At 45.1% G+C, this 27,937-nt stretch overlaps 1 protein-coding gene and 1 pseudogene across 2 annotated transcripts in view; both read right to left on the bottom strand.

The window, feature by feature from the left end:
• VPS16 (VPS16 core subunit of CORVET and HOPS complexes) overlaps nt 1-27,937 on the bottom strand; it is a 315,475-nt gene that overhangs the window by 151,662 nt on the left and 135,876 nt on the right. The window lies entirely within an intron of this gene.
• On the bottom strand, nt 24,366-24,484 carry LOC143925904 (5S ribosomal RNA; annotated as a pseudogene).

Here is a 27,937-nt window from a genome sequence, read left to right on the forward strand (position 1 = left end):
AGCCCTCTTTGAAGACTAATTTACATTTAAAACAATCATAGGTCAGGTATTCATACTACTACATAAGCACATGGGAAGCAGATACTGCATTGCGCGTCTATAAAAATGTTTGCTTTAAATACATCATAATTCTAAGAAGAGAATGCCTGATGCACAGAACGGCATTCTGTACTCCCTACACTTGAAGATGCCATTCATACTCAAGGCAAAAATATGAGCAAGCAATGAGAAGATTAACATCTTAGGAGCAATAATGCAAAGAACAGAGGGAAGGGACCTGTGCCCTGTACTGTACTCCAAGAAACGGGTTTAACTGGCAAGCTAAAAATTCTATTTCCTTAGTTGGACATGGGCCCCATAGTCTTTAACCATGTTTTACCATTATTTTATAAAAGCGGACCCACAGCAAACAATATCAACAGTCCCACGTAACAAAATGGGTCCAGAAGGACTTGACAGGCTCAGAAACAGATGCTTGATGCTAAAAAGCTCATTAAGTATGAATAGATCTGGTAGAATATATTTTTTTAAACAATAACTTGTCTAATCCACCTATTACCAATGGAGAGAGAATTAGGGAGCCTCAAACAGGAAGTTACTAGCAGGCTAAAAACTCTCATACAGGCACGAATTAAGGGTAAAACACTGTGACTAAAAGGCCTGGCACTAGAGCAGAAGGACCAAAGTTTGTCCTGAGACAGGAGGATTCTGGAAAAGTCTGTATCCAATGTCCAAACACAATTAGTATACACTCGCCACTGAAAATTTGTTAACAGTATAGAGATGACTGATCCTTTAGCAACAGATCATCCCAGGTAACCCACGTGTATCCCCTGGTAACAGATAAAAGCTAGAGGTAAGCACCATGTTGAAAACCCAGGGGGCTATTGGACAGGCCAAAAGGGAAAGACAATAAACTGGTAATGCTAATCCCCAAAAAACAGAGATAATGCTGATGAAGAGGACAAATGGGAATTCCCAAGAAAGCATCTGCGATATCTGGAGACCAGAAAAAAACCCTCAAAAAAGGAGGGAGCCAATAATAAAAACTTAACAGATTGCATGCAGAACTTTTAAAGTTGAGGGTTTTCTGATCTAGAATGGGCCAAACTCCTCCATACAGCAACAAGAAGATACACCTGCCTTTGAGGGGAGAGAGAATCTAGGGAGCATAAAGCGGGGAGGAATCCTAGATTCCAGTTTGCAACCCCTGAAAATTCATTCTAAACCCAAAAATCTAAGATTTTCTGCATCCAGAAGGCTGAAAATGCCACCTGATATCCCTCACTCTAACAACTGTGAGCATTCTATCACTGAGAAGAACTGGAGCCAGACTGGGCTGACTTGGAGGACCGTGTATTCAGAAGAAAGGGTGTTCCCAACTTAGACTTGTAACGGGAAGCCAGAGATGGAGGAAAAACTTTTCCTAGCCTCAGCAGTATCTCTAACTACAGAAGCACAAGCTTTCATTTTCTGGGGAGAAGAGTGTTCTTGCAATCTACTAGATGTACTTATCCAAGGAGGCACCAAAGAGGCATTTTTCCTCAAAGGGCAGTCGCTCAAATCGTTTTTTGCATGGGAGTTCCACAGACCAGCATTTTTGCCAAAGGATCCTCCACATATGGACAGAGAGGAGGCACATCCTGATGATCCGGAAATGTGTATCTGTCTGGCTGTTCACACAGTAGTGTAGGGCTACAAGTAAAAGCTTTAGGCGGTGGTAATTAGGGGCATGATCTTACAGATCTTCCCCTTAGATTTAGAGCGACTGCACTTCCGAGTGCACTTGCAGTGCAGAGTGGATTTGCCTTTTATAAATCACCCCCATAGTGTCCCTAAACACTATGCTCGTTATCACAATAAAGACCCTAGGGGGACCCTCTTCTTGGCCATAGATAAATATGTGGAACCTTGGAGACGGGGGGGGGGGGGATTTAATACGAGGGGGGTTTCCCAACTAGAAACCCGCTGGATTCCTGAACTTAGGACTTTTGCCCTTTATGGTATGAACATAGAATGGAACATAAATGCATTAATAATTCAGAACCTTTTTTCCATGTCTGACATATTAATTTATTTTAAGGGGGTTGTTGGCAAATTCTGTAGGTAGGAAGGTTAATGCCTAATAGGTTACTACAGTAGAAGGGTCTATCACCATATGTTGTATTTTATATATATTTTTGAAGTGATATTTTTTTTTTTAGGTTTATATTTATATTTAAAACAATAACAAGGACTTGGGGAATTAAAAATCATATTATTGTGTGGGGTGGAGGTCATTGTCCAATATTACATGTATATTTGTATGTGATCCATTCAATAGGGGACACTTATAGCATTTTAATGTGCATTATTTAAAAAATTGTATACAGTAATTTTTTTCTTTTTTTGCTCAACTGCCTCCTACTATTTACCAACCGGATATGAGTGGGTATTTTATTCCCCTGTGGTTTTTACAAAAGGCCATCTATTTGTCACAGGAAGGCTTGGTTTTCTTTTTTTCAGAAGGAGGCTTGGTTGCTATCTTGCTTCATTCTGGGGTGGAAGAAATGATTCAGCCATCTTAAAATCCAAACAAGGCTTGGATGTTAATCAGATCCTCCTATATGCAAGGGCCTTCCACACCCCTAAGACGTCAGATGTAATGAAATGTGTAGGGTAGAGCTGCTCTGGTTGGATGAGACCAAAATTTAACTTTTTTGCCTAAAAGCAAAACTCTGTGTAGCTGAAAACTAACACTGCTCATCATCCTGAACACACCATCCCCACCATACTCTACCATACCCTCAAATAGAGTAAAAACATATATATACTTTTATTTAAGAAAGAAATAACTTGGCACTCGCAATGAATAAAAACAACAAGCGATTAGTAATAAAAATACTGGTCCCTGGATACAATCTGGCCACTTCCTGGGTACATCGTGCGTGGTGATGTCACAAGTGTACTTGTGACATCACCACGCACGCTGTACCCAGGAAGTGGCCAGATTGTATCCAGGGACCAGTATTTTTATTACTAATCGCTTGTTGTTTTTATTCATTGCGAGTGCCAAGTTATTTCTTTCTTAAATAAAAGTATATATATGTTTTTACTCTATTTGAGGGTATGGTAGAGTATGGTGGGGATGGTGTGTTCAGGATGATGAGCAGTGTTAGTTTTCAGCTACACAGAGTTTTGCTTTTAGGCAAAAAAGTTAAATTTTGGTCTCATCCAACCAGAGCAGCTTTTTCCAAGTTTTCTGCATCCCCCACATGGCTTCTCACTAACTGCACACGGGACTTCTTATGGCTTTCTTTCAACAATAGCTTTCTTCTCGCCACTCTTTCATAGTGGCCAGATTTGTGGAGTGCACAAATAATAGTTGTCCTGTGGACAGATTCTCCCATCTGAGTTGTGGATCTCTGCAGCTTCTCCAGAGTTACCATGGGCCTCTTGGCTGCTACTCTGATTAATGCTCTCCTTGCCGGGTCTGTCAGTTTAGGTGGGCAGCCATGTCTTGGTAAGTTTGGATTTGTGCCATTCTCTTCCAATTTTCAGATGATGGATTGAACAGTGCTCCATGAGATGTTCAAAGCTGGGATATATTTTTATAACCCAATCCTGCTTCAAGGAGGTACTCGGAGTCAGACTTTTCAGAAGGTTTCAGTTCTGTCTGTGGTAGATATTCCCAATGTGGAAAACTGGCACACGGACTTCCTAATCTGCCAATAGGTGGATCTTGGAGAGTGGACCCTCTACCCAGAGAGGTTTCACCAGTTTTGTTATTGTTAGAGAACGCCAAAAGTAAACCTAATGGTGTCCAGGCTCAACCACAAACGGGACAGGTTTGTATCTAAGGATGGATGCCCCAGTTCTGGGCAGGCAGGATGGTAAAAATGACAGTTACTGCCAGAGGCAGAGGCATAATGAGACTTAGCTCTGCAACAGCTAGAAACCTGATTTATATATTTCCCCCTCTCAAACTCCTACTTCATCTGCTTCAAAAATAGAGAGGGAAGACATTCCGGGGATCCTCACTTGACCAAATTGGCCCGGGGGGGGGGGGGGGATGTTGTACTCAGGCATAGTGCAACTCTTTTACATGGTCCTGTGCTCCTTCCTGCCTCATTGTCACTGGCTCTAACAGTTTGGCTAACAGTTTGGCTGTTGAAATCCTAGTACTGACAGACAAAGGTCTTGCTGACTCAGCAATTCCCAGTTTGCTCAAGCCCTCTTCTTACAAAGGTTCATCTCAACATGTAGCAAGCATGTTTTGCTTGGTGCAAAAGGGTGAAAGCTTTAGCCCAGGAAATACTCCATGGCAGGGGAGTATTTGATCCTAAGGAAATTGATCTTCACTGTCTAGATGCGGTTAAGGCTCTGCAAGTCTAAGTTGCAGCCACAGCCTGGGTTCACCAAACTGACACGTTTTTCCCATCTACCTTTTCAAAAGCATTAACGTTGTACAACGACACAATGAGTGTCAGTGGCTTCTCATCTGCTTCCTTTACGTTGTTCTGGGGTACAGGGCAGGGCTGCCTTCTATCTTCATTTCTATTTGCCTTTGCCAAAGATACCCTTTCTTCTCTAATTAGAACAAACCCTGTTAATGGAGGCAGAGAGAACTAGGAAACCAACTGGCCCTTTATACAGATGATGCTCTACTTATTCTGAAGGATACCCATACTTCCCTTGAAGCCATAATTTCTAAAGGTACACAAGTTCATGATCTACCTGGGGTTTTGAAAAAATGGAGACAAGTTCGTACTCATGCCATTGGACCCCATTCAATTTCCCAACCTATCCAAGCCAAATTCAAAAAACGGTTCGGGTGTAAGCTCCCAATGTTAGTGATGGGAAGCATGAACATGGTGAACATAATTTAAATACTCCAATAATTGTACATTTTACACAATTTCCCTGGTATAGATAGCTGGTCACTGGTTAAAACAAATAAATGTAAGAAATGCCTTATCTGTTAAGGTGGGCAGGCACACATTTTACTTTAAACTGTACAATGCTCAATGGGAGACAGAGGCCTAGCAGCCCCTATCCCATACTTAGACTTTCTAGCAGCCCAACTGCAATACATATCTGGATGGAGAAAGCTTTGGATTGGGAAACCAATTCAGGCACTCCTGGTACTGCTTACTTTCACCTTCCCCTCAGATACTCTTATCAAAAGCCAAACCTCCAGAGAATGTAACTTATATACAGTTAATGGAGCAAATTACAGCAGGATTAAAAGAACAATCAGAAAAACAGTTCAGAATTTGCACCCGGGGGCGTGGCTTCGGCATGGCGGCGGAAGGTCACTAGATCAGTGAGCTCCCGGCCGGAGGCACTCGCGCGGCGCAGCAGGCGCTAATTACCGGCACCGGACACAGCACCAGAGACCGCAGAGGTGCGGGAACCGATCCGCCGCACTTTTTCGTTGATCCGCGGCATGGATCGTTATTTGCAGCACTTTAAACAGGCGGCCTCCACCCCGGCGAAATCCAAGATGGCGCCGGCGGGACACACTGCAGACGCGCCGCACAGTGAGGGGGGTGCCCAGAGCTGTGGACAGCAGAGAGGAGGATTATACGATGCCGCCCTGCTCCCCCCTCAGCGATCTGTCCCCCTGTCTCCCACGGTCATTGGCCGCATCACCAGACAGGACAGGGGGATTGTTTGACTCTGAGCAGGCCTCACCAGGTACACACCCCCCCCCCTGCCTGCTTCTGCACTCCTACATGGCTCCAGCACACAGGACGATGTGAGTACTCATTCTAACCTTGCTCAGCAATTTGGGGATGCAATGCAGGATGACCCCACGCATAAATTATGGGTCCTATTGCAACAGCTGCCTACTAGAACTGACTTTGAAGCTCTGGCCACCAGAATGGAGCTAGCAATGAGGGGGGAGATGCAGGCCCTTAAACAAGAAGTCGCAGCAATAGACACACGGGTCTCCACTGTTGAGCAGACTCAGGAAGTGTTATCTCATAGGGTACAAGAGGTCCAGACAGCACAGACAGGTATCAGCGATCAATATGCCCAACTGCAGTTGCTGATTGATGACCTGGAAAATCGCAGTCGCAGACAGAACATCCGTCTGAGAGGAATCCCGGAGTCGGTCCAGCAGTCTGACCTCCGATCGATGGTAACCACGGTATTTAATCGGTACTTGGACCGACCGGGAGACACCGCTATTACCTTGGATCGCGTCCACAGGACGCTTGGCCCTAACTCCAATGTACCTGACAGGCCCAGGGATGTCCTCTGCTGTTTGCACTCCTTTAATCTCAAAGAAGAAATCCTGCGACAGGCATGGCGAGTGGGAGTGCTGGAGTTTGATGGCGCAGCGATACACCTGCTCCCGGATATTTCCCGATGCACTCTACTGATGAGACGGGCGCTAAAACCTATTTTAGACAGTATCAGTGCGAAAGGCCTTACGTACAAATGGGGCCACCCATTTCATCTGATCGTACGAAAGAGGACCGAGATCTTCGCTCTACGCCATCCCTCGGAGTTGCCGCACCTATTTGCCTTTGCCGCTATTGACCCAGTCGCCGTACCCAACTGGCTCCTGCTGAATGCTCCTTTGAATGCCCAGCAATGTCCCACCGCCGGAGGGCAACGAGGCGCCAGAACCGGTCAACGCGTCCAGAGGGGTCGCTCACGAGATCCACGGGGACCGGCTCCTTGACTCTCTGTAAAACAGGTACTCCGATATCCTCCCTTGCTGGTCCTGCTAGACTGTCCCTGTTCTGTGCTTTTTTTTTTTTTTTCTACGCCCAGCCAGTTCTTAATGTGGCTAATTGGTCGCTCTGTGATCGGGCCCACTTTAAAGCAAGCCGAACTGTCCCAGCAGAAGGACTCATCCAGCCTCCCGGATTGAACTGGACGCTTTTTGCGCCCTAAGACTTGGGGGGGGGGGGTGGAGCGGTTGTTGTTCTCTTTCCCTCCTCCTGGGCTCCCCGTCCGCTGGGCCTCCCCCCCCCCCTTTTTTTTATCTGGGGGGGGTGGACCCGGGGGTGGGGAGACTGCGGACAGAACAAGAAAGCTAGGGGTTTTGGGGGTCGGGTGTCGGGGGGTCTGGGGGAGGTGGGATGGCCCCCATTCCACACCATATTACATTCCCCACGGGATTTCGGGCTTGCTGGGCATGATACTGAGGCTGTTGATAACAGACGTTGGGTATGGGTTAAATTACTTTCTGAGTCCCCACAGTACGCATTTGGTTTCCTTCTATGTGATTTTAGGTTAAATGTTATCTTTGTCATGTTGGTGTTGTCTTTTTGTCCTATTATTATAATGTTATGTAGATTACTTCCTGCTGTTGCTGCGGGGGTCCCAATGGCTGGGGCTCCACGCTTGGCTGTGCCTTACCACCCCCCACCTTAGGTACACTCTGCCCTGGTGGCAGTAGTTCTCCTTTTTGGAGATACACCCCCTGATAGTTTTTCTTCTCTTTCCTCTCCCCTTCTATCTCCCCTTTCGCCCAGCTCTTCCTTGACGCCTATTTCCGCCCTCGTTCTCACCCTTCACTTTTTCCCTCCCCTTCCCCTCCTCCCCCCCCTCTCCCCCCTCTTCCCACCCCCCTCTCGGGGAGCGGGTACTCCGCTACCATGGCTCTTAAGTTCCTTTCCTGGAATGTCAAGGGACTCAATTCCCCAGAAAAGCGAACCAGCTGTCTGTCCGAACTCTGGAGGCAGAGAGCACACATAGTCTTTCTCCAAGAGACCCATTTTCGGGCAGACAGGGTACCAAAACTTGCTAGCAAGCAATTCCCAGTGGCTTACCATAGTCCATCTGTCTCATCTAAATCCAAAGGGACAAGCATCCTACTGTCCAAATCACTCCACTGGCAGTATCTGGATGAACTTGGAGATCCAGAAGGCAAGTTCCTGCTTTTAAAGGGAACAATAGACTCCCGCACGTTTACCCTTGCTAACTACTATCTGCCAAACACTAATCAAGTACAGGCCCTGGGTGCTTTTCTAGCCACGCTCAAAACGTTCAGTGAGGGCATTCTCATTGTGGGCGGGGACTTCAATCTTACCCTGGATCCCTCTAAGGACTCTTCGGTACAGTCATCCTCGCTATCCCAAAGCGCACGTCGTAACCTTAAAGAGTTGCTACATAGCCATCAACTGGTGGACATCTGGAGGATTTTCCATCCACGAGAACGGGACTTCACTTTCTATTCTCCCACTCACGGATCCTATTCCAGGATCGATTTTTTTCTAATCCAACACTCCACCATCCCCCTCGCCTCTAAAACAGCGATCGGCCAGATAACGCTCTCTGACCATGCCCCGGTCCTTCTAGAACTTACGATCCCACATTTACGCCAGCAGACGCCACTTTGGCGTTTGAACGAAACGCTCCTCAAAGACCCTGATGGGGCGGCGGAGATTCACACTAACTTGCGAGACTTCTTTGCCAGCAATTCAGGTTCTGTATCTAATCCTCTATCCATCTGGGCAGCACATAAATGTGTCATCAGGGGGATCCTTATTAAGCTAGGTCACGCTGCAAAGCAGCGACGGGCTAAAACTCTGACAGACCTCCTGATGAAACTCCATCGACTGGAACAGAGGCACAAAACAAGCTCTGATCCCGCACTAGAGGCGGAGCTGCTCCAGACGAGAGAAGCAATTAGAAATCACTCTTTATACCAAGCCAAACACGTCCTACTCAAGGCGCGACGATCATTCTATGAATATGGGGTCAAGTGTGGTCGTTTATTGGCCAACGCACTTAGGACGAAACGAGCACAATCGTACATTCCTGCACTATCCACTTCGACGGGATCCAAGATACATGCCTCCCCGGACCTGGCAGCGACTTTCCGAGAGTTCTATTCGAAGCTTTACAATTTAGATCAGTCCCGGGCAGCTACCGCTCTAGCCACTACCATCTCCAATATCCAGCAATATCTTAGAGAGACTAAACTACCTACGCTCTCTGCGACTGACCAAGAATTGTTATCCCAACCTATCCGCATAGAAGAACTGACTGCAGCCATAGCGGACACACAGCCGGGTAGGGCCCCGGGACCAGATGGCTTTACGCTTGCCTATTACAAAACCTTTAATGCTATCCTGGAAGGGCACCCCATACCTCCAGATATGCTGAGAGCATCTATCTCTGTGATTCCCAAACCTGGGAAGGACCCGTTGTTATGCGCCAGTTACAGGCCCATCTCTCTCCTGAACTGTGACGTTAAGCTCTTCACGAAAATCATAGCTTCCAGGCTCAGCGGCTTTATGCAACATCTGGTGGCTCTTGACCAAGTGGGCTTTATTCAATCCAGAGAGGCGAGAGACAACACTGTCAGGATGCTTGACATCATAGAGCAGGCGAAGAGATCAGGCACCCCACTTCTACTCCTGTCCGCTGATGCGGAAAAAGCTTTCGACAGGGTGGATTGGGGGTTTCTCCAGGAAACATTATGGTCCTTTGGTATGCCCAAATCGATAATGGCCCTGGATAGCCGCTATATACTCTAGCCCCACTGCCACGATCCAGGTTAACGGTATAGATTCGGAGCCTTTTGAGATCTCCAACGGGACCAGGCAGGGGTGCCCACTTTCACCCCTTCTTTTCGTCCTCTCCCTGGAACCATTTATTAGACACATACAGGACAACCCTAATGTAAGCGGGGTTCAGTCGGATCACTATCATCATAAAGTGGCTGCATATGCAGACGACCTCCTATTCTTTATCACAAAACCTATAATGTCTCCGCCCTCACTGTTACAGGAATTAAAACGATACGGCACCTTATCCAAGTTTAAAGTCAATCTTCAGAAGTCGGAGGCTCTGAATGTATCTATATCGGACCGCACTTTGGCAGGTCTACGACCGTTTTTCCCATTTAAGTGGGCCACCCGGTCTATACAGTATTTGGGCACCAGAATACCAGCCAACTCCAAGGACGTTTTTTTCCCTGAATTTCCAGCCACTTTTGGCGACGCTAACAGCGGACCTTAAAAGATGGGACCCTCTAGCTCTATCGTGGTTCGGGCGCTGTAACGTGCTAAAGATGAACGCAATGCCACGACTTCTATACCTCTTACAAGCATTACCTATTAAAATACCCCAGTCTTTTTTTCGTGCGGTTCGCTCAATTTTTACCAAGTTCCTTTGGCGCGGCAAACATCCGCGGATTGGTAGGACACTGTTATTGCGACCAAAACCGAGGGGCGGTATTGGATTCCCGGACCCTGCCTTATACTACACAGCGACGCACATGACGCGCATGGTTGACTGGTGTCGACATGGGGAACTGAAGCTTTGGGTCAAGTTGGAACAGGAAATGGCACGGGCCCCTCTGGCTGGCCTGCCCTGGGCAGGGGGGCAGTTGGAGTCGTGTGTGACTACTCACCCGTTAATTGGCCCCTCGCTCGCTGAGATGGAGCGTTTTTTCCGCCTATCCAATCTAACTAACTTCCCTTCTCCTATGACCCCTATTGTGGGGCATCCTGGATTCCCTCTAGGCCTGTATGATCGGGCCTTTACCGGGCAAGCCCCGAAGGGGCTTCGGAGGGCAGCCCTGTTTATGGGACCAATGGGCTGGATTCCCATGGGTACCATAATGCGAGAACAAGTTCCAGTGGCACTGAATAGCTGGAGAGCTCAACAGCTGGCCCACTTCCTTGGATCTTTACCTAATTATTCGCTCTTCTCTAGACAACTCCATCCTTTCGAGGACCTATGCCTAGAAGCCGGCCCAATTCGCGGGTCCCTCTCTACATCCTACAAAATCCTGACGGAAGCACATTCCTCCACGGATCCTCCCTTCCTGGCTAAATGGGACCTACAAACTAAATTCTCTGAAAAGCAGAAGGACAGAATACTTTTTTTCGCCCATAAATCGTCGCTTTGCAGCAAATACCAGGAGATATCATATAAGTTGATCACACGCTGGTATCGCACACCGGTGGTGTTAGCCAAAATTTTCCCCGGTCAATCTGACCGCTGTTGGCGCTGTGCGCAACAGGCTGGCACCATTCTCCACATTTTGTGGGACTGCCCTAAACTACAAACCTTCTGGCAACCGGTCCTGAGACTCATCCACAGGTTTACGGACATTTCTCGCAGCAGTTCTTCTCAATCTAACTCCCATGTCGAGCAAGCGTTATAAGTCTTTACTTAAACATCTCCTCAATGCAGCCAGGGCCTGCATTCCCAGTCAGTGGAAACAACAATCTGCTCCAACGGTGACCCAGTGGTTCGCAAGGGTGAATGACATTGACCGTATGGAGGACCTGACTGCCACAATGAGGGACAAAACGGAGGAGCATGGGAACAGATGGTTCTATTGGACCCAGTTTTGTTTTTCTGCGGAATACCTCAACGGGATCTAGCAAGCTCATGATGAATGTCGGAGATTGCTGCCCCAGAATATGTCCAGCTATTGCGCTAGCGGGCCGGGGGGGTTTCTTGCTCCCTGAGAGGGGATCCAGCCCTACCCACTCTACCCCCCACTACCCCCTTTCCTCTTCTTATCCTTTCTTGCCATTTCAGCCCCCGCTCTGCTCTCTCCCCCTTTCCCGCATTTCAACCCTACTTTTTCTTTCTTAACTTAATAAACGAAAAATACGGTATGTTCCGACCCCAGTTGACTGTTGCACGATACTCTTCCCCTATCTACAGTTATCCAGGTCTTTCGAGGGTTACAGAGCTGAAATCTATGACCTTTTGAGCAAAGGGGGATCCTCAGGGGATGGTGCCTTAATCCCATTTCCAATAGCTCACACAACTGTCTAGGTATCCTTCCCCTCGATTTTCTTACTGTTGGCTCTGTTTTTCTTCTTTCATACTTTCCAGGCACCCTCTTTTTCAATCCCCCCTTGTGTTCCCAAACAACTTCCTTACACTGCTTACCCTTTTGTTACCCAGAAAACAGAAAATGTGAGATGGAACAGCAGTCGAACTTGATTAATTTATATACATTGCTGTGAAATGTCCTGAGAATGACCTTTACTTACCACACTCTGACTATGTATACTCTGGGGTTGATTTACTAAAACTGAAGAGTGCAAAATCTGATGCAGCGCTGCACAGAAACCAATCCTCTTCCAGGTTTATTTGTCAAAACTTAACTGAACAAGCTGAAGTTAGCAGCTGACTGGCTACCGTGCACAGCTGCATCAGATTTTGATGTATCTGACTGTTCTACTCTACTATTTGTGCCTTACAGAATTTAATATTTAATAAACATTGTAAAATTATAATGTTTCAACTTGATAAACAAATTTATAAATATTGAGTAGCCTTAATAAAAACACTACATGTTGTGGCAGCCATGCCAAACCTCAGGTTTAGCTCTAGTACCCCTTATTAGAGACAGGCTGTTTCTGTACTAGATACTACTTTTGATCACATAAATATCTTACTAAGAGTGCTATTTGTCACTTTATCAGCAGGCTTTGAGTATGTTTCAGCACTGCTTGTTTAACCTTATTTAAAGCGATAGAAAAAATTTTCATTAAGCTCAGCTTCCCTGACTGGAAAATGAAGGGTGTTTTAAGGGTTTCAAAAAAGCTGGTTGAAAGTTCTTGAACACTTAGTATATGCTCACTGTACAAACTGTGCTTCAGAACAGCTTTGCAAGCTGAAGCCTGTGAAGGCTAATAACATTTGAGGAAATGTTCCACTTGATATTTCATTATTGTCTCCTTGATTAACAATACTGAGTGACATTGACGCTGTAGTAAAATCATTTGTAGTGAATTGATGTGAGATGGACTTTATGATATCTGTACACCTAAGGAATTAGGTTGTTATGGTAGGCAGGGACAAGTACAGACTCAGACACAATTTGTTTTTAGATTAATGTAAAAAAAAAAAACAAAAAAAAAAAAACACTTTAATTTGCTAATTATGCTGTGATTTACATACAATACCCCTGCCAGGTTAAACGTCTTTGTGGAATATGAGGTAGAAAAGTAGCTACTTTTTTTAATGTACTTAAAGCAGAGTTCCAGTCCTCCAAATACTTTATTTTTTAAATACGCCACCATAGTTGTGTACACATATACAGCAACATTTAAATAATGTCATATATGTGCTCTTTGTAGTTTATGTGAAAATAGTGGATTACTAACCAGATCTCAGAAGCAGGCAGATTACAAGTCAGCTGTGGGCATCTGAAGCCCTCTTCTGTTCATTTACGGGATTCGGTGCAGCTGCCTACCCAGCATGCAACTCCTGATCGCACGCTGGTGCAATAATGCCACGGCACGGTGCTCTCTCTGGAAATAATGCAAGATTTTGACACTAGGCGATTCGCATTGATTCCTGGGATAATGCCGATATCCCAGGAGTGCTTGCCAATCGCCTAGTGACAAAATCGCTTAGTCTGCTACAGCCGGGAGTGCTGCAGAAAATCAAAAGAAAAAAAGGTATTTACTTGTAAAAAAGTTAAATACATAATTGCCATTTGTAAGAGCATTCTGGGTGGCCATAAGATTGATTACACATGCACAAAATGGGTGGAACTCCACTTTAATACAAAGGTCATTAGGATCATTAGCATATTGTGAAGGATGTTTTTTTTTGCAGGGCTGGCTGATCAATGCTATAAGAGAGCAATCATTGAAGATGTTTTTATGATGGTTTTATAGTGCATTTTGTAATAAAGATTGTGGTTTTGAAAACCAGGCTGACTGTATGAAACTGTTACCTCATGGTTACATAATTTATCCACTTTGAAAGTGGCAACAGCATTTTGTTTACAATAGACTCTGTTTTGTTTAGTTGTTACATACGTAATTAGCCTGTTGCCCTAACAGTGGATATCATTATATATAAAACGCTATGTTCTTGAAGCATGGGGAAATATAAAATGTTTTGCTCTAGCGGTTTCAAAAACAGATGCAATCAAATGTAAGGACTCATTCACATGGATGCTGAGGCTCATAGACCATGAATGAGTTGTGTGTTCATGTGACTTCAGTTGCCAGGTGCTGTTTGCAGGTAGCTCATATAAGTGTATGGGGATGCAGTGGCTGCATGGTAATTGCGATGAGTGGCTGTATCCAAGCAGCTTCTCCATCTCCTTATATTTATGTACATGGTCTGCCTGCACACAGCACCTGGCATCTCAAGCCACAAAACACATGGCCTCGGCACAGTCTACGAGCCTCACTGCTTTTGTGAATGAGGCCTAACAAATAAATAGAGGCATATTTATGAAGGAATAAATCTGCCATGCAGGAAACATACACAGTAGGTAAATATTCCAGGTGCATTTGTGCTTTGTATTTATAGACTTGTACCCTTCAGGTGACTACAAACTGGCAAACCATGTTATTTCTGTTGTCAAAATTAACGCTATTTTAGCCGACTAAAATAGGGGCAGTATAAACATAATAACTACTCCAAACACACCTTCAAGACTACCACTGCCTTACTAAAGAAGCTGAGGGTAAAGGTGATGGACTGACCAAGCATGTCTCCAGACCTAAACCCTATTGAGCATCTGTGGGGTATCCTCAAAACGGAAGGTGGAGGAGCGCAAGGTCTCTTAACAGCCACCAGCTCCGTAATGTCCTCATGGAGGAGTGGAAGAGGACTCCAGTGGCAACCTGTGAAGCTCTGGTGAACTCCATGCCCAAATGCAGTGCTGAAAAATAATGGTGGCCACACAAAATATTGACACTTTGGGCCCAATTTGGACATTTTCACTTAGGGGTGTACTCATTTTGTTGCCAGGGGTTTAGACATTAATGGCTGTGTGTTGAGGTATTTTGAGGGGACAGTAAATTTACACTGTTGTACACTCACTACTCACTACTACATTTACTACATTGTAGCAAAGTGTAATTTTTTCAGTGTTGTCACATGAAAAGATAGAATAAAATATTTACAAAAATATGAGGGGTGAGGGGGGCGTGGCTAGCCGGGAGAGAAGATGGACGCCTAATTCCTCAGCTCGTCAACCGGGAGCTTTTACCTCACGACACAGGCCGATATCGACGACCCATTCGCGGGTATCCCACTCAGTAACGACCGGAGAAAACGATGAGCTCATCTCGGAAGAGACTCACCGATCGCAAACCTCAGAAACTCACTGAGTTTGCATACAAGCCGGCGGATCGTCCCGCGCCCAGTCAAAATGGCGCCGACCGGATTACACGAAGCGCGGCATGTAATCTTCCGAACGATCCAGCGATGGATACTCTGGACACAGGTACCCCTTCTTCACCCCCCCTTGACCAGGCACCCGATTCCTTACTGGATAGCCCGGCCAAAGCCAAAGTGCGGCTAGACACGCCACCGCAGCGGCCTCCCCACCCCCAAATTGAGTCCCAGGCTTCAGCTCCCTTATTTTCTGGACAGGCCCTGCAATCCTCCATGGCTGCCTTTCCCACAGCGGGCCAGCCAGTGCTGGACACAACTTTAAAGGAGATGCTCCTATCCCTCCAGTCTTCATTAATGACTGATCTCTCCTCAATGTTCTCTAAAATCACATCTGATTTTAACTCCTTATCTGACAGAGTGACTAAAACAGAAACGGCAATGGCTGACTGCTCCATTACAGTCAATGACATAATTGACACCTGTGAGGACCTAAAAGAAGAACAATCCTGGATAAAAGCCAAACTGGCCGACCTCGAGGACAGGTCTCGCAGGAACAACTTCAAACTGAGGGGGGTCCCCGAAAATGTCCCCCCCACTGATCTACCACGCTACGCCAAAGAGCTCATTCGGGTTCTAATACCAGACATACCCCCGCGCGACTTGATCATTGACCGCATTCACAGAATTGCCAAACCGCCCCACTTAGCGGCCTCGGTCCCTAGAGATGTGCTCATGCGGATCCATTTCTACCACGTGAAAGATAGAGTACTCCTAGGCATGAAAGAAAAATCTCCTTTACCGTCTCCTTATACAGGAATCCAATTATTCCCGGATCTCTCCAAATATACCTTGCAAATGAGAAGGCATCTTAACCCAATCACCAAGCCGCTACAAAACCACAAAATCCCCTACAAATGGCGCTATCCAGCCACACTCATTGCCAAAAATGGTCACACACATGTGATTGGTGCGCTTGACAAGGGTCTTCATCTCCTCCACTCCTGGGGTGTTGTGACTGAACCCCCCATCTCGACCATCCATCAAAGAGCTCAACCTGGGCCCAATCGCAACCTTGACTTTAACAAATCCTAATGCCGCCTCACCTACTACTACTCGGCCGCATTATGCTGTTATGTTTCACGTTTTATTAGCTCCCGGGAGCTTTGATCTACCGACACCCCACCTTTTCATCTCCTGGATATCCGAACTGTTCAACCCCTATTTGGAGGCTTTAGTAAGTGCTACTTGCACCCCTCCAACCAGTTTTCTTTGCATATTTTTGGTTTTCTTTTTTATTAATCCCAACGCAAGTATATACAAATCCACCAACCCCGAGAAGCCTAGAGTTCTGAGACAGAATTGTATCACTAGGACACACTAGTACCATCAAATTTCACACTCTGCCTCTTTCTCTGTTTTATTTTGTGTATAACCAGCACAGTATTGCTCTATCCACAGCTCAGAGATCACTTGAACTTTCGTCTCCTTTGATCATCAGCTTTTGTGCCTGGATTCGTACAGCTTTTGCTCAATACTGAGTTCCCCTAACCGTGAGTGATCACAATACAATACTCCACCGATTGTTCACTATCTCCAACACAGGATGTCACTCACCATTGTGTCTCTAAATGCCAACGGTTTAAACCATCCGGCCAAACGCCACTCACTGTGGAGAACTGCCTCTGATCTCCGTAGTGACATCATTTGCGTACAAGAGACCCACCTGCTGCCAGAGGACACCCCGCTCTGTAAAAACCATTTGTTTCCTCATGTCTTCCATGCCACTCATACCACCAAATCTAGAGGAGTTATGATTGCTGTCAAACACACTGTTGACTTCCAACTTCTAAATGCCACACCGGACCCAGAGGGCAGATACCTCATCCTCACCTGTAACATCAACCGAACAACCTATATGCTCCTCAATGTTTATGCCCCTAACTCCCTTCAACTGAGATTCCTCCACAAAGTACTCCGAATCGCAAAACCTGACCAAAAACATCGATTCATAATGTGCGGTGACTTTAACTTGACTCCAGATCCACTGATGGATTCCACGTCTACTGCTACTAGGCTCGGGTCACCTCTAAGAGACTTCATTTCCAACCATGACCTTTACGATATCTGGCGTTGCCATCATGGCTCTGAACGGGACTTTACCTTTTTCTCCGCCAGACACCGTTCTTACTCGAGAATAGATCTATTCCTATCTGATAAGTGGACCTTGCAAAAAATTGTAGATTCCGCAATCCACACCACGACTTGGTCAGACCACGCCCCTATATCTATTTCTATTGATACTTCCCATTCCTCCCCCACTGCTCACCTATGGAGAGCTAACAACTACCTCCTTCAAAACGATCAATACACGTCAGAAATCTCGACCCATATCACAGATTACTTCCAGCTCAACAAGGGCACTGTGTCTGACCCAGGTGTGGTGTGGAGTGCCCATAAAGCATACGTGAGAGGGGTACTCATAAAATTGGGTTCCCTCCACAAAAAAAAAAAGAGGACGCAACGTTTTGACGAGTTAACAGCCCAAATTTCTGCATTAGAACTGAGACACAAATCCGACCCTAGTTACATATTAACAGACCAATTATTGTCCCTCCGTCAGGAACTCAGGACCTTTTTGCTCCACTCTTATGAACCTCCTGAGGAAAGTGAAAGCAACTACGTACTCCACCTCTAATAAGGCAGGCAAAAAACTAGCGCAACGCATAAAAGGGCGACGTCTTAAGACCAAAATTACCCATCTGACTCACCCCCATACCAAAACTAACCTTAGCGACCCCCAGGACATTGCTGACGCCTTTAGCTCCTATTACAGTGACCTGTATAACCTTGCACGAGACCCTAATATCCCACAACCTTCGCAAACCAATATCGACAATTTCCTTCAAAATCTAGACCTCCCCACATTGACTGCAGACCAATTGACCGAACTCAACGCCCCGTTCTCCGAACAAGAAATTTTGGAAACTATCAAAACACTGCCAAATGGCAAATCTCCAGGCCCAGACGGACTCACTGGAGAATACTTTAAACAATTTGCTCCAATTCTAGCCCCCCATTTGACTGAGCTTTTTAACAACGTTGCCTCCTCTTCTACTTTTAATAAAGAATACTTAAAAGCATTTGTGATAACTATACCTAAGCCGGGGAAAGAACCGAATGTCCCCCAAAACTTCCGCCCAATTTCACTACTAAATCAGGATCTGAAAATATACGCCAAAACTATTGCCTGTAGACTAATTAACATCATGCCCCACCTCATACACCAGGATCAGGCAGGTTTCACCAAAGGGAGGCAAGCCCCCGATGCCACCAGAAGAATGCTCAACTTAATCCACCAAGCACAATCAACAGGAACGCCTTCTCTGCTTCTCTCTTTGGATGCAGAGAAGGCGTTCGATAGAGTTCACTGGCCCTACCTCACCTCAGTCTTGAAAAAATTTGGTTTTACAGGTCATATATTAAACGCCATCATGGCACTATATACTAATCTGGAAGCACAAGTCTTCACGGAAGGAATGCTATCCCGCCCCCTTTCCATCACCAATGGTACCCGCCAGGGCTGCCCCCTATCACCCCTTATTTTCAACTTAGTTATGGAACCCCTGGCTGAACATATAAAGGTCTCTCTCTACTATCACTGGAATAACAATTGGCCCAATCTCCCATAAAATTTGCTTGTTCGCAGATGATGTCATCCTGAGTCTTACAAACCCGACCTCCTCCCTGGCTGAGGTTCATAGAATACTTAAATGGTTCAGTTCGGTCTCACTTTACAAAGTAAATGAATCCAAATCCCTCATACTTGATATTAATATTGACGCCACCACAAAAAATCTCCTGCAAATACAATATCCATTTCAATGGGCATCTACTCACATCTCATATCTTGGCATGCAATTACCAAGATCCCTAAAACATCTCTACTCGGTCAATTTCCCTACACTCTTACACAACATACAACAAACATCACAGAAATTAGCAAATCATGAACTTTCATGGACTGGTAAACTCGCCGCCTTCAAAATGATCTGCCTCCCCCAAATCCTCTATTTCTTCCGCACACTTCCCATCCCTCTCCCTGCTACTTTCTTCTGTTCCTTACAAACAATATACAATAAATATCTCTGGAAGGGGAAGAAACCCCGGTGTGCGCACTCACATCTCATCAAACACAAAACAGTGGGCGGAATAGGCTCCATAGACTTTAAAGACTACTACTCAGCAGCCATATTAGCCCAACTTCCTCATTGGCTTTGCCCACAACCACTCACTCCTTGGGCCCAGATAGAACGACAAATGATCACTAACACTGATTTAAAACACTGGCTGCTTAGTATACCTCTAGGTACTAACATTCCGACCTACTTATCCCCAACTATGAAAGCGTCGGCCCTGGCATGGCGTAGACTTGTTAACAGACTTCCCGAAACTCCTTCCCCCAACTTAACTTAATCATTTAACACCTGACTTACCGACTTCACTCTGGTCAGTCAAAGGTATTCATACCCTCCAACACTTATACCACAACCACCATCTCAAACCCTTCTCCCGACTACAATCTGAATATAATCCTCCCAGCTCAGAATACTTTACTTACTTGCGCATCGGTCATTGTTTATCTAATACACCTTCCCCGCTGTATACAATTCCCCCTAAGACTTGGAAGTTTCTCAATAATACGACTTCAAATATTAAAGGCATAACTCACTTTTACAATCTACTACAACACAAACTCACCTTCCTTAAATTGGCTCCCCATCATAAATGGGAGACAGACTTAGCACACTCGTATACGGACGACCAGTGGCAACTGGCAATAAATGTTACCTACAAATATACAAAGTGTGTAGCATTGTGGGAACTCATGCAAAAAATGTCATTAAGGTATTACCTTACCCCAACTAGATTAGCGTCTTTCGATCCCCAATCCACCAACATCTGTTGGCGGTGCAAATCAGAAACCGGTAACTTATTCCACATCCTATGGGCTTGCCCTCATCTAAAACAATATTGGGAGGATGTTTTCAAGCTCATTTACTCAATTACTAATTGCACTGTGCCCCTGACCCCTGCATTGGCTATACTCAATTTGACCATTGATCATCTTCCTCACAACATGAGATGTGTCACCACACATATCCTTCTTGCTGCCAGGCTCAATATCACCAGACACTGGAGAATGGACACTCCTCTCACTTTAGCGCAAGTGTCAGATATAGTGACTCTACATTATAGCTACGAGTCCGGGTTGACAATGGGCAGTGGTCGATCTTCTAAAACCGCTGCTAATTGGCAACCTTGGGTAAAGTGGAACTCAGCTGTGACTAGTACTCCATGATGTAAACTTTTAGACCTAGTCCTGAATTCTTGACCGAGCAATACTAGATACTATCCTTTACTTGTTCCTTGGATTACCCCCCTTTCTAATAGCTCTCCAATGAAATGACACTTAAGTCTAATGACCTCTAGGGCGGGTCTCCCATCGGTGTGGCACTAATGATCCCCCACGGGGTGCTACACCGGTGGGAATTCTGGTTACGCTCTCTTGGGACATACTACTTACCTTGTTTTTCCTTTTTTTTCCCCTTTCTTCCTTTTTATTTCTTTATATACATTTTTGAATTACATTACTTACTGATGTATACGTGTAACAGTGCTAAACATTGAAACCATTGTATATGTTATGTATTGACGTCGCTGTTCGACGTACTGTGTTAATTGTACCTGTAACTCTATATAATACTCAATAAAGAACTTTTGTGTGAGATACTGTATATAGTGCAAGCTGCCCCTTAAAAAAGTGATATGTGTCACTTCTATGTGCTAAAAATAATATATGAAGGTATTGGCGCTTCACCAAGCATTTTATAAATCCAAAGCTCTGTGCAAAATCTGGTAGCAGTGTACACCTTATAGATGTAGACATAAAATGCATGAGTTCATATTGTAAAATTATAACCGTAAAAATAAATGCAAATAATAGGATTTTTATAATAGCTTACCATTAAAATCCATTTCTTTTTAAGTATATCATGGGACACAGAGCCATAGTAATTAATTATTATGTGGATTATAGTCGGCCTCCAGGTGCTGGACACTCGCACACCCTAAACAGGAAGTTGCCTCCCTATATAACCCCTCCCACTACTGGGAGTATCTCAGTTTTGTAGCAAAGAAATACACGTGTATACTAGAAAGAGGGGCGGAACCTCTGTGTCCGGTGATGTACTAAAAGAAAGGGATTTTACGGGTAATGTTATAAAAATCCTAATTTTCTTTAATTGTACATCACGGGATACAGAGCCATAGTACCATAGTACTATCATTACTATGTTACTATGTGGGATGTCCCAGAGCAATGCCAACTGAGGGGAGGGAGACACAACCAAAGTAGGGCATTGTGAGATCAGAAGATTTATACTGCGGCCTGCAGTACAGTGCGCCCAAATGCGGCATCCTCATGTCTTTTTACACCCACCAGATAGAATCTGGTAAATGTATAGATTGAAGACCAAGTTGCGGCCTTGCAGAATTGAGCCATGGCTTGGTGATGCACTGCCCACGAAGCACTAACAGCCCTAGAGGAGTGCACTTTGATTTGAGAGGGTAGAACTACCTCTTTAACCACTTTCAGACCGGACCAATTTGCTGGTCAAAGACCAGACCACTTTTTGTGATTCGGCACTGCGTCGCTTTAACTGACAATTGCGCGGTCGTGCGACGTGGCTCCCAAACAAAATTGACGTCCTTTTTTTCCCACAAATAGAGCTTTCTTTTGGTGGTATTTGATCACCCCTGCGGTTTTTATTTTTTGCGCTATAAACAAAAATAGAGCGTCAATTTTGAAAAGAACGCGTTATTTTTTTACTTTTTGTTATAATCAATATCCCCCAAAAATATATAAAAAAAAATTTTTTCCCTCAATTTAGGCCGATACGTATTCTTCTACATATTTTTGGTAAAAAAAAAAATCGCAATAAGCGATTATTGATTGTTTTGCGCAAAAGTTATAGCGTTTACAAAATAGGGATAGTTTTATAGCATTTTTATTAATTTTTTTTTTTTTTTTTACTAGTAATGGCGGCGATCTGCGATTATTATTGTGACTGCGACATTGTCGGGGACCCATCGGACATTTTTGACACATTTTTGGGACCATTGTCATTTATACAGTAATCACTGCTATATAAATGCAGTGATTCCTGTGTAAATGACACTGGCAGTGAAAGGGTTAACCAGTGGGTGGCAGTGTAGGGGTTAAGTGTTCCTAGGGGTGTGTTACTAACTGTGGGGGGGTTGGGCTTTCATTTAGTGTACACTGATCTCTGCTCCAATCACATGGAGCAGAGATCAGCGTCACTAGTTGCTAGGCAGAATGGAAAAATGTTGTTTACACAGCATTTTCTCCATTCGGCCGCTCCGTGAGACGATCGCGGGGATGCCCGCGGCGATCGAGTCCGCGGGTCCCGCGACCGGACTCACGGGGGTCCCGACCAGCGCGGGAGCGCGCCGCCGGCGGCGCGCTCCCGATGGCAGGGCGGCATCGAATATTGGACGTACCTGTACGCCAATATGCCTGCCCGTGCCATTCTGTCGACGTATATCGTCGTGCGCTGGTCGGGAAGTGGTTAAACCATAAGCTTGAACGATTACTTGTCGAATCCATTTCGAAATGGTAGATTTCGATGCTGCCTGTCCTCTTTTAGGACCTTCAGGCAACACAAACAAAACATCTGTTTTCCAAATCTGAGCAGTCGCCTTTTAGTAGACTTTGACTGCTCTGACAACATCAAGAGAATGTAGTGATTTTTTCCTCCATAGAACAGGGTTCTGGAAAAATTAAGGTAGAACAATATCCTGGTTTAGAAACCTGATATTACCTTCGGGTAAAAAGTTAGGATGAGGACGCAATACTACCTTATCCTTGTGAAAAATAAAAATATGATTCTTTACAACAAACAGCAGCCAATTCTGGTACCCTTCTTGCAGCAGATATGGTTACCAGAAAAAAATAGTTTCCTTGTCAAAAAAGGACCAAGGGAATATGTTGTATCAGCCAGAAAAAAAAGGCTGTTTTGTAATGTCGACAAAACTAAATTCAAGTCCCAAGGGTTCAGGGGTTACCTAACCGGAGATTAAGCCGTGTTACCCCCTGAATAAAGTTACGTACCAAAGAATACTAAGCAAGTGGTCATTGAAATAATACCGATAAGGCCGAGACCTGTCCTTAGAAAGCACTCAAAGCCAGCTTTATTTCTCACCCCATCTGCAGAAAGGATTCTACCTTTGACCTATTCCCTGGGGTGCAACTCCTGGTTTCACACCAGGAGACATATAATTATGGAGGCTAGCTCCATTGCATTAACCAAGGTAGAAACTACTGAATATGACAGCCCACGTTTCTTCAGAGTGTGGGTCTCATTAGCCAGACCATTAAATGTAACAATTGTAAAGTAGGATTGAACACTGGACCTTTCGAGAGAAGGTCTGGCCATGAAGGTAGGGTCCATAGGTCCCCTACTGCCATCTTTACGATCTCTGCATACCAGGATTTCCTGGGCTCCGCTGGGGGCCACAAGAATCAACTACTTCCCTTCCTGCTTGATCCTGCGAAGAAGTTGTGGACGCAGGCAGAATAGGAGAGAATGCATAAATCATTGAGAACCGATTCCACGGGAATAGCAAGGCATCTGTTCCACATGCTAGCGGATCCTTTGTTCTTGACACAAAGTTGTCGATTTCTTTGTTGAACCTGGATGACAAACAAATCTATATCTGGGATCCCCCATTTTTGACAGGAAGATATCAGGGTGAAGGAACCATTCTCCCTGAACAACTGTTGGCGACTCAAGTAGTCCGCCTGCCAATTTTCTATTCCTAGAATGAAGACTGCCGATAGGCAAAGTACATTGATTTCTGCCCAAGACAGGATATGATTCACCTTTCTCTGGGCCACACAACTTCTTGTGCCCCCTTCAGAATTAATATAAGCCATTGCTGTGGCATTGTCGGATTGAATCCTGGCAGGACAATACCGTAAACTGAACTTTCAGGCTCTCAGGACCAAGAGCTCTGCCTGGATTTCTAAAATATTAATGGGCAAGGCCATTTCTGATCTTGGTCACTTCTCTTGGACAGTTGCCTCTTCCAGGACTGTTCCCCAACCGTAACAAAAAAGGTTAGCATATGTCGTTACCCCATCCCAGGTAACTGAAGGAAGGATTTTCCCCTTAGTCGATGTTTGGATATTAACCATAAACTGAGGCTCCGTCGCACCCAGCATACAGCACCTGGTATTTCCAGGTGGTCTCTCATCCGGGTACTAACCAGACCTGACCCTGCTTAGCCTCCAAGATCAGACAAGGTCGGGCGCTATCAGGGTGATGTGGCCATAGGCTTTGGAGTCAGACACATTGGGAATGTAGAGCTTGAACCCTTTGTTCCAAGCCGATAGGAAACTGTTTTGCAGCAGTCTCAAATGAAATTGAGCATAAGGAACAGCCTTGAATGAAGCCACCATCTTTCCCAACAACCCCACGCAAAGTTGAATAGAAGAAATTCATCTTGCTTCTTTATAACGCTGATCTTTGCCTGGGGTAAGACTACCCTTTTCTAGTATTTTAGCCTTCTTCATGGTTTTAAAGAAGATTTCTCCTAGGTTGAGAATCTGACCTAGATATTCCAGGTAGTTGAATGTGGTGACCATAACTTGGTCTAAGCGGGCTACCGTAACTAGGACTAGGTAAACCATAATCTTTATACCTTGGTTATACTTTGGGCCCTTAATCTGGCTAGAAGAGGGGCCAGAACCTTTGTAAACACTCATGGTGCAGTAGAGCTGACTGGAAAGCAGAGCTACATGCTAAAAATGAAGATTTTCCACCTTGAAAAGTAGATACTACTAGTGAGCGAGGAAATAGGCATATGGAGGTATGTATCTTTGACGTCGATTGACACCAGAAGTTCTCCTCCTTGTAAGATGGAGATAACCGATTTGAATTGACATACAAAAAAAGAGTGGTTATATTCAGGAATTGAATTTAGATTTTTGAGATCCAGAATGTCCATTTGAATTTGGCACCATGAAAAAAAGAGGTTTTAATCAAACCCCAACCTCTGTTCTTACATGGGGATCCCCATGATCACCTTATTCTTTTTCTCTGGATCCTTAAAAACGTTTGATCTGAGAAAACGAGGGGACTGGAACTCTTGGAACTCCAGTTTGTACCCTGGAGCTATTAAGGAAAATTTATCTCGACACTATCTGCATGATCCTTGAGAACTGCAGAAGAATTTCCCCTATTTGATTGAACCAGACAGTAGAAGCCACCGTGACTGCCTGGAGGCTGATGCCTCTGGCACAGGAGAAAAAGCTTTAAAACAAAAATACATTTACTTAATTTCTTAAAATGGCAGAAAGGGGTGCTTTCCACTAGAATTTGTTTGGATGTATTATCCAAAACATCTCCAAATAGCTGTTTTACCGCAAGAAAGAAGACTAGCCAGGAACTTCTTACAAGGCGCTTGGCGAAGGGCGCAAGGCCTGAAGGACAGAATCTCTCATAGCAACTATTGCAAACATAAAGCTGCCTCCTGGGCCTGCTGATAAAATTGAACACCTGTTTAAACTGGTCTCTCAATAATTAAGCTGCTTTCACACTGGGGCAGGAGCGGCGTCGGCGGTAAAGCGCCGCTATTTTTAGCGGCGCTTTACCGTCGTTTTGGCGGCGGTCTGCGGGCGCTAGCGGGGTGGTTTTAACCCCCGCTAGCGGCCGAAAAAGGGTTAAACCCGCCCGCAAAGCGCCGCTGCAGCGGCGCTTTGCCGGCGGTATTGCCGCGGTGTCCCATTGATTTCAATGGGTAGGAGCGGTATAGGAGCGGTGAATGCACCGCTCCAAAGATGCGGCTAGCAGGACTTTTTTCACCGTCCTGCCAGCGCATCGCTCCAGTGTGAAAGCCCTCCGGCTTTCACACTGAAGGGAAAGGGGCCGGGTTTTTTCAGGCGCTATTTTTAGCGCTGTAACGCCTGAATACCGCCCCAGTGTGAAAGGGGCCTTACTGTCAGTGCAGGCTGAGACACTCAATCTGCCAGAGGAAAAAAAACGTGTTTTTTTTTTTTCAATAAGAATTCCACTTTTTTATCCATAGGATCCTTAAGCATTTGAGCATTTTCTGCCGGACAAGCCACACTTATTCACAGAGGATATAGCAGTGTTAATTTCTGGTATACCCTACTCAGCAAATTTCCTCCACCATAGGATAAACTGTGAAAACTTTTTAGGAGGGAAAAAAATGCTTATCTGGGTGATCCTTTCAGATACAAAAAAAGCTTTTCCAGCAATGAATGGACAGGAAAAGGCATGCACAGCTTGAGGAGGCTTTAGTGAACCCAAACACTCAGTTAAGGGTACATAAATGTGGAGAAATCATTCAACAAGAAATTGCACCATCAATCTTAAGATTGAAACAGCTGATTCTCCCACATTTGACACCTCAGAAGAGGAGTCATCAGCCTCGCCACGGTCACCTGAAGTAATTTGTCTTCTCCAGTCCCTAGTGCCTCAGTTTGAGGGTCCTGGGTAATGGAAGAGAACCTGTCGCATTTTGACGCACACTGGGATGCGATTAAAAAGTTGCTAAACTTTTAAATTATCATAAAATAAACAGGGGCTGCAGTGTTAAAAAGGGTTTCAGACATTTCATGGCCCTGATGGGGGGATGCCATTTCTAGATTGAAGATGAGTAGGCTTTCCAGAGTTTAAGGGAGACCCTTTTAGCTCTTTTTTGGGGGTGTTTCAACCTCCCATCCTTACCATAGCCCGATGCACAAAGCAGAGGTTCTACCAGAAAAAATTACATCCACTGCTTGAGCAATAGTCCAGCTACTGCCGCTGCTATTAATGCTCAGCCTGATACAAATGGTAAATGTGTCAAATAGGAAATGCCTGTATCACCAAAACCGCTTTCATGCTCTTCTTTAATCTCATGTCTCTCTGACAATTTTGCAGCCAGCATTAATGAAGTTTTTCTCTTTTAACCACTTGACGTCCGTGCTATAGCCAAATGACTGCCACAGTGATATAGACGAATATAGCCGAATGACTGCAGCGGACCTGAATTTCTGGGAGGCCGTTATATGACGGCCTCCCCTGTGCACGCTCCCTGCAGGGCGCGCGCGGAGTGCGCTGTTATCACCGAGTCACTGAGACTCGGGTGATCACCTATCTGAGTAAGGGGCCCCTTACCATGTGATCAGCTGTCAGCCAATGACAGATGATCACGATGTAAACAAAAGCTCTGTAATCATTTTTTTTCTCTCCGCACGCTGACAGTGCGAGGAGAAAAAAAAAAAAAGTGCTCACCGGCTCATCTGCAAGGGACATCGTTCCCGAAGAGGAAATCATGCCTCATCTGTGCACACTAGTATCCCCTGCCAGTGCCAACTGTCATTGCCACCTATTAATGCCCATGAATGCCACCTATCAATGCCCACAAGTGCCACCTATCAATTTGGTCTTTTAAAAAAAATTTATTAACAAAAAATAAAATCCGCAGTGGTGATCGAATACCAACAAAATAAAGCTCTATTTGTGAAAATGATAAAAATTTAAATCGGGTACAGTGTTGTATGACTGCGCAATTGTCATTCAAATTGCGACAGCGCTGAAAATTGGTCGGGACAGGAGGGGGGTTTAAGTGCCCAGTAAGCAAGTGGTTAAAAACACACTTCCGCATTGAAAGGCGCCAACACTGCACTAAGCCCCACCCCCACTGTCATATCACGCCCCCCTTTCTTTTTAAAAAAAAAAAGTTTTTCCGTGCAAGCACGGGCCTCCTATCCCACGGGAGG

The sequence above is a fragment of the Lithobates pipiens genome, unplaced genomic scaffold (assembly GCF_037356315.1).
Source record: "Lithobates pipiens isolate NorthernLeopardFrog02 unplaced genomic scaffold, aLitPip1_a1.2 Scaffold_22, whole genome shotgun sequence".
Lineage (NCBI taxonomy): Eukaryota > Metazoa > Chordata > Amphibia > Anura > Ranidae > Lithobates > Lithobates pipiens.